Source organism: Pan paniscus, chromosome 8, assembly GCF_029289425.2.
Source record: "Pan paniscus chromosome 8, NHGRI_mPanPan1-v2.0_pri, whole genome shotgun sequence".
In the NCBI taxonomy this organism is placed as follows: Eukaryota; Metazoa; Chordata; class Mammalia; order Primates; family Hominidae; genus Pan; species Pan paniscus.
The window spans coordinates 67618565-67637062 of record NC_073257.2 but is presented as its reverse complement, the minus strand read 5'-3'; the positions used below and the strand labels follow the sequence as shown (position 1 = coordinate 67637062).

Here is an 18498-nt window from a genome sequence, read left to right as displayed (position 1 = left end):
TTATAGCCATCAGTTACATGGTTGTGATACTGTACTATATTTACGCAAGATATTACCATTAAGAGAAACTAGGTGGGAACACATTCAAATCAACTAGAGTGTCATTTTCTCCAAGTTTGTCTAGATCACATGCAGAGGGGAGCTGATTAGTTCTCTTTAATAGCTGGCACAATCTTAAAAATCTGTCTCTTCCACTACACTTCTTGAGGAAAGGTTGTATTCATCTTTGTTTTTCCACAGCTTAGCACTGTATTATTCCAAGAATATTGCCTGGCATGGTATGAATGCGCCATAAATATTTCTTTAATGAATTCCTAAATAAAATAATGAAATTCTGCAAAATAAAAAAGTATCACGAGTAGTTTTTCAGGCTTATTGAGAGTTAGATAAAAATATTTTAAAGAGAAGTGCTTAATTTTATGGGTTGAAGTCTCATACATTTTTTTCTCTTTTATTAAGTAAGTTAGCCTATTTTTCCATCATAAAAGAAACATGACCAATGGAAAAATGGTCAATACTATGTCTTAAATAGCCACAGATGATATAAGCATCTAATTTCTATTAAGTTGAGCAGAAGAAATCATATGACTGTGCTGCTGTTTATATATTTCCAATGTAATTTCTCATCCAAGAGAGGAGATTTTCTACACAAGCAGACTAGAGAAGGTCCATGGTAAATGTAACATATGAATTATGTAGCCCCCCTTCACTTCAAAGTGAATTATTTTATATGATCTTGGGTATTCATTTTAAGAATAATAAATGAAAACATGTATTCTATATAACACTGTACATTTGTAATGAAATATCACAGCCTTTCGCTCCTATTGGTCTGATAGTAAGGCTTGAAAGATAAAAGATATAAATAAATGACAGTAAAAACTCCTTCACCTTCAATAATTCAAATTATGTCATATTTATGAAGTGAACTTCGTTCCTATATTCTTTTATCTTCTATGCCATTTCATTTCCACAGACATTATTATTGTTCATATATTTAAGGCTATTTTCTATGATTAGCAACTATCAAATAATTCCTTTATCTCACTCAGGTTATTTTGAAACTTTTTAAATCAAATCAAAGCAGAGTAAACAATATGAGCTTGTACGTAATGAAAAATCATGTTAGAAAAAGCTTATCAAATTTCTAATCGTTTTACTTAGAATATTCAATGTTATAGATTACAAGTTTGTTAGACTACAGAGGAGAATCATGGCTAACTGTGATTTGATTTTCCAGTATGTTTGACTATTTATACAATTAGTTTAATTTTATGAAAAGAAGATAATTAACAAGGGCACACCCCAATGAAATTTTAGAAAATAAAAAACATCACTGTAAACAGCACCACATAAAGAAACAAAGCATTTCTGAAGCACACACTTGGGCTGTATCTAATCTCATTTTATTCTACCACCACCACCACCAAGGATAACCACTGTTACAACTTCTAACACCTTAGAATAACCTATTTTTGAACTTTATATTAATGATATCATGCAATATATACTCTTTTTTTTTTTTAATTTTTTTTTATTATTATTTGTGAGTGGCTTATTTTACTCAACACACTTTGGGGATTCATTCATGTTTTTGGTTGCAATTGTGGTTCATTCAGAAAATGCAGTTTGTTTGTCTTGCTATATAGTATTCTTCTCTATGAATATACCATCATTTATTCATCAGTTTATTCTGAATACATATTTGGGTTGTTTCCAGTTTGAGATATTTTGAAGTGATTCTATGAACATTCTCCTGCTTATCTTTTCATGAGCTTAACTATGCATTTTTGTATGGTTTATAACAGATATAGAATTTCTAAGTAATGAGAAATGTGTAGGTTCATTATTGTTAAATGCTGTCAAAATGTTACCCAGAGTGATTGTACCAATCTATACTCTACTCTGCTGTAAACAAGATCTAGTCATAGAATAGAATATCCATTCATTGTCTGAGCCTTGAGGTGAGTACATAGAGATATCCTATTGTAGTTTTAATTTGCATTGCTATGATAATGAATCAAGTTCAGCCCCATTATATATGTGTATTATCCATTTGGGTATTCTCTTTTATGAATTGCAGGCTCCAATTCCTCAATTCTCTATTGCATTATCTGCCTTTGTTGTTTTGTTGTTGTTACATATATTTCCTAGATATACAATTTTTTTCCTCCCATTCTGTGGCTTGTCATTGTACTTACTGTCTTAATGGTCTCTTAATTATGTTAAGTACAATTAATTGATTTTTCTCCTTGTTGGCATGTTGTGTGTGCTAACAAACCCTTGATTATCCTAAGGTCATGAAGATAGCCTCATTATTTTTTAACATTTTATCATATATACACACACAATTCATGTATTTTATCATATACACACACACTTTGCATATTTTAAATTGACAAATATAAATTATATATATTTATGGTGTACAAGGGGATGTTTTGAGGAATAAATACATTTTGGAATGACATATTCATCACTTCACATTCTTAGCAGTTTTTGTGGTGAGAACATTTAAAAGCTCCATTGAAAGTTTCAAGTAAACAATATATTGTTATCAACTGTAGTTACTATTCTGTATGATAGATCTCTAGAACTCATTCTTCCTAACTGAAATTTTTGTAACCTTTAACCAATGTGTCTTCATTCCTTTCCTATATTCCCAGCCCCGGTAATCACCTTTCTACTCTCTGCTTAAATGAGTTAGACTTTTTTAGATTCTACATTTAAGTGAAGTCATGAGCTATTTGTCTTTGTGTGCCTGGCTTATTTCACTTAGCATAAAACTGTACAAGTTCATGTAGATTGTCACCAATGACAGAATCTCCTTCTTTTCAAAAGCTGAATAGTATTTCATTGTTTATATATATGTATATATATATATACATATATATGTGTGTATATATATACACACATATATATATATACACCACATTTTCTTTATTTGTTCATCTATTGATAGGGAGAGTTTGGTTGAATATATATCTTGGTGATTGTGAATAATGCTGAATAAACATGGGAATACAGACATCTATGACATACTGATTTCATTTCCTTTAAATTTATTCCCAGTTGTGGGATTTCTGGTTCATGTGGCTGTTCAATTTTCATTTTTTAAGGAAATGCCATACTGTCATATTGACTATACTAATTTACATATCCACCAATAGCGTACATGAATTGCCATTTTTCCACATCCTCACCACTATGCTTGCTTTGGCAGCACATATAAAAAATTGTTATAATTTTCAAAAACATAACTGTCTTAAGAATTTCAGCTAAATTTTCATTAAGGGATGGCATGAAGAGAAGATAAATATGGAGCATAATTATAGCACATTTTAAAATTTATACAAACTCAAATATGTAATGGATATATTGACTATTCACAAGGGGAGTTTAGTATAATTGTGCCATTTAAAAAAAACCTATTTCATTTTACTTTATTTTTTTGAAACACAGTCTCACTCTGTCACCCAGGCTGGAGTGCAGTGGTGCCACCCTAACTCACAGCAGCTTTGATTTTTGGGCATAAGCAATCCTCCCACTTCATCCGCCCAAGGAGCTAGGACTCCAGGCATGTGCCACTATGCCTAGTTATATTTTTATAAATTTTTTTTTTAGAGAAGGAGTCTCACTATGTTGCTCAGGCTGGTCTTGAACTCCTGGCCTCAAAAGATCTTCCCATTTCAACCTCTTAAAGCCCTGGGACTACAGGCCTGAGCCATCATGCCTGGTCCTTAAAATATTTTAAATAATTATGCGTTGTTTTCCTGACACTTATTTTTCCTAAAAATGACACAAAGTCAATTGGAACTATTATGAAAAGCAAACTAATAAACAACTTTCATCTCTGGCAAAAATAAGCCCGTTTTGTTTCAACATTCAGAATGTAGTTGTGGTGTCAGTGGGTGGCAGTAACTGTTAACACATGTGCAAAGATTAGTCATTAAATTTCTTTAAACCAAAATTCCATCTACTGCAAAATGGGAATATTTATAATTTTATTAAAATTATCCAAGATAATAGTTGGAATGTGAAAAGTAGATTGCTTTTACTTTAGGTGGCAACTATTATATTATTACAACAACTACAGTCTGTGAGATATGCTGATATACTCTTGAAATTGACTATAGTAGGACATGATTACATATAACTAAGTATTGTGAATGTAATACCATCTGATACCAAAGACAAATTAGAAGAATCATTCATAGGAATGATAAATGGAAATGATTGGCATATTGTTTGCTGAAATAAGACTATCTGAAGGTCATTTTTATTCTTGGTTAATTATACATATAGTTAACCTTACATAACTAACATTTCTACCATCCTTGCTAATAGAGGATCATGCAAATCATTCAAATCATGCCTGAATCAAATAATGCAAATTATTCAAATCATACAAAATGTTTCCTCTAAATTTCACTGTTTTGCATTATCATCCTCAAGGTACCCTTTAAGGACTGAAAGAACTGTCCAGAGTACAGATATATTCCTTGTATGCATTAACTTATAATTTACAGGGCCAATGCCAATGATTGTTAACAAACCCAGTACTGGATTTGAGAGCTCTTCACCCTCACTTCAAAGCATTTAAAATAGCTTTTACTCTTGTGTTGGGCTGCTTTATGCTAATATTCTTCTCAGTCTCTACAAATGGAAATCCACCCAATAAGGGTGATTTTCTTGGCACCAGGTGCTTGCTATCTCTGTTGGTTTATAAATAATATGTTTAGGATCTAAATGATTATTATATAATTCATTTTATTTATCTTTGGGAAACACTGAAATGTATGGGGGCAGTAGAAACTAGAGATGTATTGAGTTTGAGCACTTTTTATTTAGGATTAACAAAGCTCAGACAAATACCACCAAAAGTATGTTTTCTTACAATCTCTATAGACTGGCATATGCTTTATATTAATGTATGACTGGTCAACCTGAGATAAGTCTTATTATAGATGAATATGTTTATAGAATAAATTAATGCTACTATTTATTAGAAGTAGTTATGTGCTAGATACTACAAAGAGCATTTTATAGATACTGTCTAATTCAATCTTTCCCAAAAATCTCTAAAGTAAGGTACTACTATCCCTGACACTTAAAAAACAGTGAGTATAATAAGATAATTAATAAATAAAACCAGATGACATAGCTAACTGATGGTAGAATCGGAATTGACACTCACAGTCCATTCCTCACTTCCTTCTATTGAAAGTTTCTACCTTAGAGATTTAATTCTGATGTAGTATTCTTTGTTGCACACTAAAAAAGTGCAGGGAAACACACAATTTAATTCTGTCAAAAAGTCTGGCCAATCTGTGTTTTATTCTAGAATCTGATTTTTTTAATGCAATGGTTTAAAAAATATTCTAAATACTTTTGTTGTATATTTATGTTTCATAGATAAGATTAAGGAAATAGATTTATTCATGTTTGAATTTTTCAATATAATTTCATTTTTCAAAAAGTATTAAGCTTTTGACTTGTTTACATCTTTTTCTGGTTAAACTGCCCAGCGATTTTTTATTTTTACACATTTGTACTTGTTGCTATGTACTCTTGCTCACAGAGCAAACTGTTCAAGTGATTTTCTCTACACATATTTTCTCTAATCTTTAACATATTGGTGTTACAGGGCACTATGTGTTTCCTCATTTTTAAATTGCCTGCAGAACTTTCCTTGAAGTTTCAGAATATGAAAAGTAGAGGTGTACCTTTAATCTAAATACAAAGGAAATCATAGCAAAGGCCAAAAACTATAGCTAAATGCACTGCCTTGGAAGTAAACAGAACACTGAATACAATTTTGAGTCTTCTACTACAAATGATGTAATCTTGGAATGTTACTTATTTGTCTGTCTCAGCTTAATCATCTGAAAAATAAATATAGTCACACACATATCTTACAGGGTAATTATAACAACGAAATCGGTTAATAAATGAAAAGTATTTAGTATCATTCCAGATATCTAGTAAACAACAATGTCTGTTATTTTTATAATACACAATTTCATAGAGCTTAAATATTTTTAAAAATGAGTGATTGAATAAATGAACGAATCAATTCTATGTTTCTTTTGTTCAGCACACCTTTGTTTTATATATATTTAAATTTTTATCATCCCTCTGATTCAGGCTGATGAGATCAGAAAAAACAAAAACAAAAATAAAACTTACCAGGCCATGTTTTTTATGTCCATCCTATTACCAATATTAGCTCCTCAGTGGCAAGTCATAACCACTGTTTGAGGCAAAAATACTGGAGGATCAAAGAGAACTGTAAACTATTATTCTCTTTTCTTTCATTTTTTCCCTCTTTTCTCCTTTTTTTCTTTGTGTTCTTCCTTGCCACTCTCCTTTCTCCCATCTCTTATTCTTTCCCTCTCTCATTCTTTTCTTTCATCTTTCTTTTTTTATTTCTTTCCCTTTTATTAGTTTTCAATTTTTTTATAATACTAGGTGTTGAGAAATTAACAAAAAAAAAGGGCTGAACACAGGGCAGCAATTTGCAGTTAATAATGACTTCAAATTGTTGAACACTTAATTAGTTGTGTCGGAATTAGTAGAATGTAGTTGGAGCTACATATCCAGCATATACCTGGTTTATGAGAGATCAAGAACATTACATTTTTCAGAGTTACAAACAGAGAGGTTATTGTTAAATCTGTGATGTTCGATAAAGTAGCCAAGGGTGTGTAGGAAAATATGTCTTGGCATATTATTTGCTGACCTTACTCTAGAATAAAGCATGTTAATCCAGGTTAAGAATGACATGGAAAGTTTTATTTTTAAAATACATATTCTTGGATGTCACATCTAGATGTTATGATTTAGTAGGTCAAAGTGGGTTGGGAACTATAATGTGTATAATTTAAATCTTTCACCAGTAATCAACATTTTTAAAAAGTTAAAGAAAAATTTTTAATGTGAATGGCACTATTAAGAGGAAACAAGCTACAAACAGAGAAAACGTTTGCAAGTCACATATTAACAAGAGAATTGTATACAAAAATATTAAGAACTCGAAACACTCGACAGTAACAAATAGAAACAAAGTAAAAATTCAGTTTTTTAAAAATTGGAAAAGACCTGGGACACTTAACCCAGGAAGATATAAATGTGTGAAATTAGCCCATGAAAATATGTGCGACAACATTAGTAATCAGGGAAATGCATTAAAACCATGTTGCGGCACCATCACATACTTATGAGAATATCACACACAGTAAACAAAACTACAATACCAAATGCTGATGTGGATGTGGAGAAATGAGAATACTTGAATACTGCTGGTGGGACGCTGGAAAACACTCGATCACTTTCTTATAAAGTTAAATGTACTCTTTCTATGTGACCGAGCAATCCAGTCTTCGGCATTTACTTTATCTAGAGAAATGAACACTGATTTTCACACAAAAATCTACATGCAAATGTTTGTAGCAGCTCTATTCAGAATCATCAAAAACTGAAAACAATTTAAATGTCCATCAGTGGGGCAATGAATAAGTAAAGTGTGATACCTCCGTGCATTGGAATACTACCCAGAAATAAAAATGAATGGACTATTTATAAATATAACATCTTGGGTAAACCTCAAAGGCATTCTCCTAAATGAAATAAGACAGTCTTTAAAAAGTTAATTCCTTTCCAATTACATTTAAATGACATTATCAAAATGATAAAATTATTGGGAGGGAGAATATCCCAGTGGGTGCCAGAGTGTAAGGGTGGGAGAAAGGTGTAACTACAAAGGGTAAGCCTGAGTGATTTTTTCCGTGATAGAATTGCTCTGTGTCTTGATTTTGGTGGTAGATTCACAATTCACAAATCAATACTTGTGTTAATATTTATAGAACTGTACATTCCACAAAAATATTTTATGTTAATTTAAAAATTAAAATTAAACAAAATCACCAACCAAAAAGCTCTCTAGTTCTGAAGCACAACCAGGATTTGAAAGCAGCCCTATTATGAATTGCCTGAATTTCACTGATGAATGTTAAGTCAGTAAGTCGGGAATATAGACTCAGAAATTTATATTTTTAATACATATTCTTATAAGCTGTTTATGACTTATGTGAATAAAAGGATAATTATCTCATTGAAATCTACCTGGTAGTGTTGTAGAAGATGAATATTAGGAAAATGATTTGAGAAAATATAAGGTCGTCGGTAACCCAAACTTTCATACTTATCATGTTGTATTGTTATTTATTAATTAACATCTCTGTTTCTCTATTGTACCCTGAGCTGCTTTAAGTCCGATTTTGCCCTATTTAATTCGGAATTCTCATTATTAAGCTCAATGTGTGACACAAACCAAACATTTTATATTTGACTCTCACTCCATATATATGAAATGATTGTTTTCAGGGATCAGATTAATGGGGTGATAGAGGCAGAGGTTGGTTACAGGTATCCAAACTGATAGGAGGTCAAAATCTGGATATGATATCTAGTTTACTGTGAGATATAATTACCATTGTATGTCTCATTGTTTTACTTTACTCAGTGATATTTTGGAATAAACTATCACTATGTGGCTCCAACTCTATTCTTGGTTTCCCCAAAAATCAGACTAGGGCATAAGTTGTATTAGGAATCTCAGGCATCAGGAGTGAGGGTGAAGGGGTGTTGGGCAAGGAGATATAAAGATCAAATATAAAGAAGCATCTCTGAGCTATCAACTGCTGAATACAAGCAGTGTCCAAGAAGGTAAGACAAATAATGATGTTAGAACAAGATTTTTATAAGAGAGAAAGGAAATCATTTATCCACTCGCTTTCACATTTTCATTGATCAAATATACAACCCACGGGACAGTACTCCTGAAATAGTAGATATTTAGGCACCAAGGAGGGTTTTGTACTGTTGTGTGCTTTATGATCATCAGAAGAGCCTTTGAGGTAGAAGTGCAAGGTATGTGATGAGTGATGAGGTTATGAAACAAGACTCAGTCAGGTTGCATCTGCCTGAACTTGATTAGAGTCCACACAGGACTCAGTGCTATAGCAACTGTTGGTATGATAAATATGTGAGGCCAAGCAGATCTAAAGTTGACAAAGAGATACTGTATACACTTGCCTGCTCTTTCACACACTGCCTGTAAGGTAGGAATATCAGTTTTATTTTTCTGTAGGCTCAAATTTCGGGTCTAGAACCAGGATATTTTTTATTTAATAACCAACACTTGCTCTTTCCACTAACATTCTCCAGTTGACTTCAAATCCTAGCTCTGCCACTTTGTAGGTTGGTGCAAAAGTAATTGCGGTTTCAGACCATGAATTTTAAGTCATTATAACTAGGCTCAAACACATCTATATTAATCAAAATAAGAATCATTACAATCAACACATTTTTGCCAATGAGAAGTGAGTATGTTTATTCCTATAGTGTAAAAATCTGTGCTTTGGGATTTGATGACCTCTTGGAAAGCATTTTCTGCATTCTCCTGGTTGTGGAAGCGTTTTCCCTGCAAAAAGTTGTAGAGATGCTTGAAGAAGTGGTAGTCGGATGGTCAGACATCAGATGAATATGGTAGATGAGGCAAAACTTCATAACCCAATTAGTTCTACTTTTGAAGCATTGGTTGTGCAATGTGCAGTTGGGTGTTGTTATGGAGAATTGGGCCCTTTCTGTTGACCAATGCCAGCTGCAGGTGTTGCAGTTTTTGGTGCATCTCATAGATTTGCTGAGCATACTTTCAGATGTAATGGTTTTGCCTGGATTAAGAAAGCCGTAGTGGATCAGACCAGCAGCAGACCATCAAACAGTGACTATGACCTTTTTTTGGTGCAAGTTTGGCTTTGTGAAGTGCTTTGGAGCTTCTTCTCAGTCCAACCACTCAGCTGGTCATCACCAGTTGTCATATAAAATCCACTTTTTGGTACACATCATAGTCCAAAAGAGAAATGGAGCCTTGCTTTTGCTTAAAATAAGAGGAGACAACACTTCAAAACGATGACTTTTTTGATTTTCGCTCAGCTCATGAGGCAACAACTTAGCGAGCTTTTTCACTTTTCTATTTGCTTCAAATTCTGAACAACCGTAGAATGGTTGGCATTGTGTTCTTTGGCAACTTCTCTTGTAGTTGTGAGAGGATCAGCTTCGATGATTGCTTTCAACTGCTCATTGTCAACTTCTGATGGCTGGCCACTATGTTCCTCATCTTTCAGCCTCTCATCTCCATTGCAAAACTTCTTGAACCACCACTGCACTGTAAAATTATTAGCAACTCCTGAGCCAAATGCATCGTTCATGTTTGAAGTTGTCTCTGCTGCTTTACAACCCGTTTTTGAACTCGAATAAGAAAATCACTCAAATTTGCTTTTTGTCTAACAAAATTTCCATAGTCTAAAATAAACATAAAATAAACAGCAAGTAATAAGCCATTACCAAAAAAAGTGATAAATGCATATTAAAGTGATGTATAATATAACCACATTTATTAAAAAAGTATTCCATTATCAAATGGCAAATTTCAACAATGCAAAAACTGCAATTATTTTTGCACCAACATTAGCTCTTTGAAGTTGAGTAATTAACATTTTCAGCTCCTATTTTCACTGATAAACAATAAAAAGACGAATATTTATGCAAAGGTTTAGGGAGAGAATGCACATAATTGATACATGCAAAGTATTTAGCACCACAAGTGGCACATAAGAGCCTCTCAAAATTTATTAGTATTATTGTACTTGTAATAATAGCAGTATTTGTAAAATAATGGGAATTTTGACAAGAGAGCAACGAGACTTAACATTCAGGAACACGCAGAGATGTTGAATCAAGGAAACTACTTAGGAGAAGATTAAATTACATATGAAAGCAACTTTAACATTATTTGAAAGGGAAAACATTAATTCCTTGAAAAGCAAACATTAGCACAGATTTGGGAGCAGTGTATGGTAGGATGGTCAGTATGAAAAGAACCAATATCAAGCAAAAGAATAAATAAGTTTCTCAGACAAAGAGATAAACAGTTGAATTCAGTGGAGAAAGCAAACAATGACAATAAAGAGACTTGAAGTAGCTTGGTTTGAATTTGAAACAAAAAGGGGATTATAAAGACTTAATTTTATCAGAATGAAAAAGCGGATTACTGTTGAATCCCTAGAGAAGGCTTATTTAGTATTGTTTTATGTTCCAGATTACTTGAGCAACAATGATATAATGGAAATTGCATAAAACACAGTTTATGTCCCACTTATAAGGTTAGTAGGAATAAAAGTCGTGGATGAAAAAGCATCAATTTAGTACTGAATACTGTTGAAAACTATGAGATAATACAACACTTATTTTTTTTCTTCCTCTGAAGCCAATTTCAAATAGAAAAATTGTCATTGAAAGGATGCATTCGTGAGTCACGCATAAAGGAAGGAGAAGTGAATGAGAAGATATAAGATATTTTAAATTTGAAAGTAGTTTGGAAGAATGCAGAGACAGTATTAGGAGAAAACACAGTAAGAAAAGCCACTCTTTAGGTAGGCAGAAGAAGAAGAAGAAGGAGAAGAAGAAGGAGGAGGAGGAGGAGGAGGCAGCAGCGGGGGGGAGGGGAGGGGGAGGAGGCAGAGGGGGAGGAAGCAGGGGGAGGGGGAGGGGTAAGAGACGGGGAGGAGGAAGAGGAAGAGGAAGAGGAAGAAGAAGAAGAAGAAATAAAACATGTGGACCACACATACTTAAAAACATATGATTAAATCAGATATGTTATGATTTATTTTTAAACAATTGAGAAGAGCCAATTGGTAGAATCCAAACAGTTGTGTGAGGAGAATTTCCCATGTTACTAAATACTGTGTAAAAAAAACAAGAAAAGAAAAATAAAACATTCAGATAATTTTTCAACTTAAGAGCTGCACCAAAATTCTCAGAAAATTTTACTATTTAGGTTTAATAACATGAAAAAAATTATCAATGAAAATCCTTTGATTTGACACTTTCTAGTAAAAGTCAGCACCTGCTTGTTTTTTAAAACTCCATTTTCTATCTTCGATGAACAGAATGCTCAATTTGAACACTTGATGTCTAGAAGTGGAAATTCTAGAATGTCAATACTGTTCTGTTTCTTCATCACTTCATTCTCCTTATTTCTAATATTTCTCCCCAATAAAGTCATAATAATCTATTTATCTATCTTCCCTCTGCTCTGAATTATCTTTCCTCTCTTTTAGAAGAGGAGGTTAAGAAAAAAAGGATTTTGAAAATTAGTCATTATTCTAAAGTACCCATTGGCACTTTCCTACCTCCCTGGTGGCCTAGGAGGCTTCCTAGTACTCAGATCATTTAAATAATGATATGTATGTATGTATGTGTGTGTATGTATGTGTGTGTATATATATATATGAGTTTATATATGGTATATATTCACCCCTACATATACATGCCTCTGTGTGAATGCATTCATGATAAATTATTTCCTTAGAGATATTTATAGTTGTGTCGGAATCAATTCTGGAACCAATACTCTAAAACATTAAATGTCTGCTATATGGAAAAATGGTGAAAGGGATTGAGTGTTACTTCTGTGGAAAATTGGGAGGAAGTGGCTTAGAGCTGGGTGAAAGGACAGTAGAGTGAGTTGGATGGTACCAGATTATATATATCATGGAATGGATTATTATACCAAGTGTAGAAAGGAAGTAAAAAAAAGGTGATAACAATATAGTTATTGGAATATCCTTCCATGAGTTAAACTCTTCAACTTATTTAATACTAAAATATTTGTAGATATCTTCATAGCTTGCATGCTCTCTCTCTAAGGCAAAAGTTCCAAAAGAGGATTTCAGCCAGATTATCTTTTCTGCCATGACTCTCTTTATCTTACAATAGGATAATGAAAATGAAAAATCTTTATAAATATTTTGCTTTAAGATTCTTTGAGCATTTGAACCTGTGTATTTACAGCAAATGTTCTATTAATGTACTATTTTCATAGTATCTTTTTTTTAGTTACCATTTGATCTCTCATTGAATTCATTTTCATCACACAATATGTTATGTGCTGTGAGAAGAGGAAATTTTTCAGAGCTAAAAAGCAAAATATCCAAAATCTATTGATGTATCCATGGTAACCATTATATCTTGAAAAAACAAGAGCACGAGGAAGCAGTCATTTTGTAACTGGTAAGAGAAAAATGGTCATTAAGATACAGGATGTGAATAGATGTCTGTCAATGTGACTAGAAAAATATTTTAATGAAAAAATACATGAAAACTATTCTTTTCTTGAGCCTGTTCATGATTGTTTAGCTATGAACATTGGTTCTGGAATTACTTTCAAACAGCCCAGTGCTTTTGAGAGTTGGCAGGGTCTTCTAGCACTGGCGATTAGGAAAGGTAGAGGACACTGGGACTTCACACCTCAACAGAAATAACAATCTAGCACAATATAAGTCTCTGGACACTGTCTTCCTGGTCCATGACTACAGAAGAAACGTGGGAGACATAATAAATCCAGTAGAGAATGCATCATTCTCAATAGACCCAATAGTTCTCCTCACTTCCATTGCTGCCAGATTGATCAAGTCCATGCAATCTGTCACCTAGACTCCTGCCCAGTCATCTCTCTGGTAGCTTTGTTTCCATTCCTGCTCATGTCCACGATGTTTTGTTCTCCACAAGACAGACAGAATGATGCCATTAATAAGGAAATTACTCACCTCTTGCTTGGAACTTTCCAATGGCTTTCTATCTTATTTCATTGTATAATCCAAAATCCTTTAAAGGACTTCAAAGATGCAGCATGGAGGTAATCTGGCCCTTGATACCATTCTTTCCTTTCAGTTACACTGGGATTATTGTTCTTCCTTGACCCACAGTAAGAAAACCCTGTCTCAGCACATTTGCACTATTCCCTTCACAGGGAATGTTTCATTTACAGACATCCTTAAAGTTTTTATTTTCCTTCTCTTCATTTAAGTCTCTACCAAGATAGTCTTCTTATATTTCACAGACAAGCTTAACTAATACAACTTTCTAAGTTTTAGTATCTTTAATGTATTTCTTACTATAAAACACTACGTTTGTGTGTTTACTTAATTACTTCCCTTCCATATATGTGAGCAGGGGTTTGTTTTCTTCACAAAGGCAGGGGTTTGTTTGTTCATTACCAAATTCTTGTCTCCAGCAAGCATTAGGGCCTCGTTATTATTGTTATTATTGTTGGAAGGAATGAAAGAAAGCACAGGAAGAAGGAATGGAATTTGTGTGTTATTTCAAACACACATAATAGGACCAACACTCTCCAATATATTTTTCTTCAATGATGCAAATATTCTATATGTGTATTCATATAGTAGCCACTAGACAAAAGAGTCTATTCAACCTTTGAAATGTGGCTTGTGAAATTGAGGAATTATATTTTGTATTTTTTAAATTGAATTAAATTTAAATAGCTAAATGTCTATAATATTGGTAAGGGAAGCATGGGACAATGACAGAGGCAGGTATATAACTAGGTCTTCTAGTACAGCATGTGGGCCCAAGTATTCCTTGTGTGATTAAAATTTTTTAAAATACTCATGGAAATTTTTGTATTATTTGTAATAATTGCCCTACATTATCAAAAATTCCAAGCAGACTTCAAAGACCTTGTTTTGACTTAGGCTTACAATTCAATTGTGTGATATAAGAAATTATAATATTATAAATAAAAGGTTCAAGTTTTAGCTGATGAGAATCAAATAAAAATAAAAAGAAATATAACATTTTGATTTTCAAATTGCAAAACGTGTATTAAACAATTATTTCTATAATGACTCCTGCCCAGGCAGCTCTCTAGTTGACCTGTGGGCACAGACTTAAATAATTTTGTTTAAAATATATAAAACAAAGACTTTGACCCTTCAATTTCATGTGTAGAAATTCACCAATGAAATAATCAGATTCAGGTTAAATGTGTTTTCAATGAAGCTATTATTTATAACAATGCAACTCTGGGAGCATTCTCAATGCCCTAGGGTAATTAATTTACATGAAATAGAAATGACTGCCTCCTATTGCTGAAGTACATGTGTAGAACTAAACCACTAATTTTTGTCCTAAAAAGAATTAAATATACAATGAAAAATAGTATGTATTTATTTGTGTGTGTATAATTTATGATTGCTTAAGCCATTGATAATTAGTTTTATTGTACTTATTTATGTGTTTCAGGAGGCTTTAATGTTAATAACTATACTAGCTTAGGTTAATTATTTCTGTTTGAAGTAAAAACCAACAGTTCACTAGCTCTTGACTTCCTAAGGATTACCTCAGCATATTTTACAGCTTTGCATTTAAGTAAACTGCCTTCCCCTTTATGTAAAAAAACTTCCACTATACTCTTTTTCTTAAATTATTTATTTATTTATTTTTTATTTGCCAGTCTCCCTCTATTTCCCAGGCTGGAGTGCAGTGGCACGATCTCATCTCACTACAACCTCCAGCTCCTAGGTTCAAGCAATCCTCCCAGCACAGCCTCCCAAGTAGCTGGGACTACAGGTATGTGCCACCACGCCTGGCTAATTTTTTGTATTTTTTGTAGAGACGGGGTTTTGCCATGTTGCCCAGGCTGGTCTTGAACTCCTGAGCCAAGTGATCCTCCCACCTCAGCCTCCCAAAGTGCTGGGATTACATGTGTGAGTCACTGCGCCCAACTCACTTTAATCTTTTTACCCTTCTAATTTATAGTAACCTGTACTGACTATATCTCTAATGTCCCAACTTCTCCTGGATTCTCTGCTCTCAATCACCTGAACTTTCATCCCACAGGAACCGTGAGCAGCCAAGGTGGACCTACATCAGTCAAAATGCTCCTGCCTGCAAGAAATAATACTCTATTTAGACTATCTTAAACTAATATATTAACCTCTCATTGTAGAGCAAAAAAAAAAAAAAAAGTCCAAAGATAGGAATAACCTGGGCTTAGTTTAACGCATATTGCATGATTCCAAAATGCGTGGGGTAATTCGTTTGTTTGTTTTGCTTTTTGCATTCACTGCAAAGGTCCAGAGATTCAATGTTTTCAGTTTGAAAACATGCTCGACATTGGATCATTCAATGGAATTTATGTATCTAAAGGAGGTTTCATTCTATGATAAATTTTTCTAGATCCACATAAACCTCAAATTAAAATCAGAGTATATTATAAGAATTAAGGGAAAGCTGATCCTCCAAAGAAAATCAAGATCAATTATAAAGCTACATTCCTACTTCCATATTCCTGACCACATAGAATTTCTGATTTTAGGAGAAGGATTCAGACACAATTTGGATAAAAAGAGTGTCTTCTTCATTGCAATGTGTACACATGCAACACTTCTATATTTGAGACCAACAGATTTGTTCATTTGTCTTTGATACTTTTTAAATATCTATAACTGTTTAGCTCTTTGATCAAGACTATTTGTTACCTCTTCCACATAAGTATTTATATGTTTTATTTGTGTGGGTTAGAAATGACAAATGAGTTATTGTGTAGTGTTACATGTGTCAAAAAATAGCAGGTTATTTGTTAGTTTAGCTAAGGTTTGTGAATATGGCATCACAATTCTATTCTGCGTGTTGTTAGAGTTTTTTTTGAAATAGTCTTACATCTTATTTTATATACCATCCTTACTTACCAGTGTTTGTTCATAGGTTAATTATGGTGAGTAATCTAATGACTGTTAATATCCACAATAAACAGGGCAAACACCATTATAAACTATTTATCATGTTACTGTTACTAATAACATAACTAAATATAATTTATTTGACTTACATATATGTATAACTTGAAAAAATCATCTCAAAAATTTGGAAATTTATTCAGTAGAGTGTATAAGAATATTACAAATAATAAAACATCTTATGAAGGCAAAATGAGTTGTTATACAAAACATGAAGATCTTCAAAACAAGAATAAAAGAGTATCACACAACACAAGAAAATAGGAGTATCAGGGACAATGTACCATTGCAAATAAAATGAGAATTGAAAAAATTTGATTTTTCTACCCTTGAGTTTTTAAACTACTGTAAATTTTAGCTGATGTTTTCAGCAATCATATAGGTCTGATTTATAGAGTACAGGACCGACAAGAGGGTGGAGGAATTGCCATAGTTCAACTCTGGCTTAGGGCTTTGAAGTGGTGCTATATAGTTATTCTCACAGTAAAATGGTTCACTTTTCATTTTATACAACATGATGATGGATGGCACTTTGAGAGCCTTGAGGTGATATATAGCATCCTCAGACACTGAGATATACTCCTAGTTTTTAAACAGCAATGCACCAGTCATCGCCATTAATGGGTATACTGGCTTTTGGTATATTTTAATTATGTCATGGCTAGCAAATAGAATTTTCCTGAAAATATTGGTTAAAAGATAACTTCTTTTATCAAAAATAAGTATCAATATAACTATAACTCTGACTATATATATATATAGAGAGAGACACATGCTCTATTAGGACATAGTATATTTGAGAGATTTTAATACAAATAAACAGAAAGAAGTAATATTGTGGCATTGTAAAAAAGAATAATATGAACCTCTGAGACCTAACTTATTATTCTTTAAAATGTGGATCAAATTACCTGTTTTATTTGTCGGCACATGTTTTCTGTTAAACATAAATGAGATAATATGTATGATGTCACATGTATATTGATTCTAGTCCAATATCCTTTTCTGGTTTTTCTCTTGATTCCTTTTATAAGTAATCTAATCCTTAAGTTCTATTTTTTCCATGAGTTTCTATTTTTGACCCTCTTCTCTTACCTTGCTACATTTTCCTTATATTGGGTGATTATATTCACTTCCATTGATTTAGAATCAATAAAATTGATTTTCTATGAGGATCTATCACCAATTTCAAGTCAAGCTCTAACACACAAATAAGGAACTAGCGCTAAAGATCAGCAGCTGAATTTAATCATGTCCCTTCTGTTTCGGTTTAATCTCCATTGTGCTTCCAAAAGTCAAAACTACAATCTAAATAAAAGTCATGACAAACCTAAGTAAACTAGAAATCTGGAAATCTCACTTAATAGTTTCATTTTATAACCACGTAAATCTAAGCAACAACTAAACCCTACCTAGTATAATACACATACTTGTAATTCATTCTATCTTTTCTGTAGTTATATATACATCCTTCATTTAAGCTACAGCAATATTAGTTTCTAACTTGTCTTCCTACATGCTGAACATCCCACAAAAGGTAGATTGCTAGATCTTAAACGTAAGCTTACATATCCTTACCACACTCAAATCTTTTAATGGTTCTCCAACACCTGTAACATATTGAGTTTTTTTGTTTTGTTTTGTTTTTTGTTTTTTGAGATGGAGTATTGCTCTGTTGCCCAGGCTAGAGTAGAGTGGCACAATCTCAGCTCATTGCAACCTTGCAACCTCCACCTCCTGGGTTCAAGCGATTCTCCTGTCTCACCCTCCTGAGTAGCTGGGATTACAAGTGTGTGCCACCACGCCTGACTAATTTTTTTGTATTTTTAGTAGAGAT

The 18498-nt window shown here is 32.9% G+C and overlaps 1 protein-coding gene and 1 pseudogene across 1 annotated transcript in view; one reads left to right on the top strand and one right to left on the bottom strand.

The window, feature by feature from the left end:
- The window catches only part of PCDH15 (protocadherin related 15), a 1779889-nt gene that overhangs the window by 264061 nt on the left and 1497330 nt on the right, over positions 1–18498 (top strand). The window lies entirely within an intron of this gene.
- On the bottom strand, positions 9335–10362 carry LOC117974601 (histone-lysine N-methyltransferase SETMAR-like; annotated as a pseudogene).